The 2,296-nt window shown below is 45.7% G+C and overlaps 1 non-coding gene across 1 annotated transcript; it reads left to right on the top strand.

Annotated features, from left to right (window-relative positions):
• The first annotated feature begins 1,478 nt into the window (after positions 1–1,478).
• Positions 1,479–1,551, top strand: TRNAK-CUU (transfer RNA lysine (anticodon CUU)). The gene has a single exon. It is a non-coding gene; the product is annotated as a tRNA-Lys (tRNA).
• The last annotated feature ends 745 nt before the right edge of the window (positions 1,552–2,296 follow it).

Raw genomic sequence — 2,296 nt, 5'->3', positions numbered from 1 at the left:
ACTGGGCGGCGTATTAAAATGGAAAATGTAACCATCACCCAGATCAAGTTACAGGGAATTTCCATCATCCCAGCAAGGTCTGTAGAACCCTTTTCCAATCAATTGCCGCCCGCCCACGCTTAGTTATTCACTATAATGATTTCTATCACCAGAGATTAGTGTTGCCTACTCTTGGAGTTCACGTTAATGAATGCATATTTTATATACTACCTGGTTTTTTTTTTTCCCCCAGGCAAGCAGCGTCGTGTTTTTTTAAACATATTCGTCCACATTGTTGCCTGCCTGCTTCACTAGTTAATTTCTACATTAATGCAGGTCATTCCAAAGTGTGAATGTACCAGTATTGATGGGCAATTGGATTATTTCTAGTTATTTGCTCGTGACCAAGGCTGCTATGAATATTTTTGGATGAGTCTTCTGTGTCCGTGTGCATCCATTTCCCTTGAGAACTCATACACGGTCGTTCTGAGCAGTGGCTTTGACGGTGTAGCGGTTAGGAGTCTTTGTGTTGTTAGACCTCGGTCAACCTCGGTTCAAATCCCAATCAAGGCAGGTAGTTGCAACTTGCCTCAGCAACCCTGTCTTTTCAAAGTAGTAATTCTGCTTTTGCTGGAGGCAGCCTCTCAAGAGTGCAGTCAAAGAATTGGTGAATAATAGTTTTCAGCATCCACACGGAGAGACGCTTCAGGGCAAAATGAAAATCCGCGGGAGTAGTAACCAAGGCTACAAGGGCAGTCTCCTTTGACCTTCACCGGAACAGCGGAGAGGACCCATCTAGAGGATGACCCCGGAGCTCATCGCCTCTTTCAGAGGTTGGAGATCTGAACGCTCTGGGGCGAGGAGCCAAGTATCCCGCGGGCAAGTACGCATGAGGCCCTGAATCCGATCTGAGTTTAAATCTCGGTGAGACCTTTTGTACGCAAAGAATATGCTCTTTCATTCAGTCCACACAAAATTTTAGTATTTAAAAACAAAATCGTGCTCCCAAACATATAGTGTATTGGAAGTACTTTCCAATATCGCGTGGCCCTCTTCCTTCTGCCCCCACCCCCAACATGGTTTAGGGGAGAAAAGGGTTTTGGGCTGGGAAGAATGAGCTTGGGCTGCAGCTCCAAAGTCCCAGGAGCAAGTTTCCGCTCTCCTCCTGCTCCCCGCGGTTGTTTGCGGCACTCATCCCCCTCCCCTCGTGCTCTTTCGGAGCCGGAGTCCTCGAAACCAGGTTCTCAGAGTGACCGGGTCCGGAAGGAATTTTCGGAAATATCGGGGTTTCAGGACTCTTGATTCCCAAGTCGGGTGAGTCCGCCTGACCCTGCGCAAGCGGTCTTTGAGTCTCTAGTTTTTCAGTGGTAAAAGGTAGATGCTGCCTCCCTGAAATTCTGAACTCAGGGATTACTTTCATGCTAAGACTGTTGACTCTCTCTTTTTTTTTTTTTTTTTTTAAGACAACAATAATTCTGTACCAAAGAAAAGGCTGTGATGCCCGACTAGCTCAGTCGGTAGAGCATGAGACTCTTAATCTTAGGGTCGTGGGTTCGAGCCCCACGTTGGGCGAGCACTTTTGTACTCCCTTCCATTGTTAGAGAATCTTCTCTAGTCGCTTACCAACAGAATTAAAGAGAAAAGCAAAGCAAAGCCCATTGCCATCGCGTGAATTACGATTTACAATGACCCTGTAGAACAGAGTAGAACTGCCCCATAGGGTTTCCAAGAACCTCTGGTGAATTTGAACTGCCGACCTTTTGATTAGCAGCGGAGGTCTTAACCACTTCCCAACCTGAGCTCCACCAATAGGATTAAATTTAGGAGCTTCTAAATTGCCAGTTGCTGCCATTGAGACATCCTCTCACTTACTCTGGACATGTTATTAGGAGGGACCACTACCTGGAGACAGACATCATGCTTGGTAGAGTGTCTGTGAAAGAGAGGAAGAACCTCAGAGAGGTGGATTGACACAGTGGCTACAACAATGGGCTCAAACATAGCAAGGATTGTGAGCCTGGTGCAGGACTGGCAATGTTTCATCCTGTTGTAGGTAGGGTGGCCAAGGGTAGGAACCCACTGGAGGGCACCTAACAACAGCAACAATGTATTTTTGAGAGAGGGAAGAAATATATATTTGACTGCATGGGGTGAAAATTTACATAATAAAACCTATGCCTACTCAATGACTTCTACAAGTACAATTCAGTGACATTGATTACATTCTTCAAGCTGTGTAACCATTCTCACTATCCTTTTCCAAATCGTTTTGCTGGGAAATGATTTATCCTTACACATAAAAAGTGATTCCCCAAGA

The sequence above is a fragment of the Elephas maximus genome, chromosome 3 (assembly GCF_024166365.1).
Source record: "Elephas maximus indicus isolate mEleMax1 chromosome 3, mEleMax1 primary haplotype, whole genome shotgun sequence".
NCBI classification, from domain to species: Eukaryota; Metazoa; Chordata; class Mammalia; order Proboscidea; family Elephantidae; genus Elephas; species Elephas maximus.
This window is presented reverse-complemented; position numbering and strand designations above follow the sequence as displayed.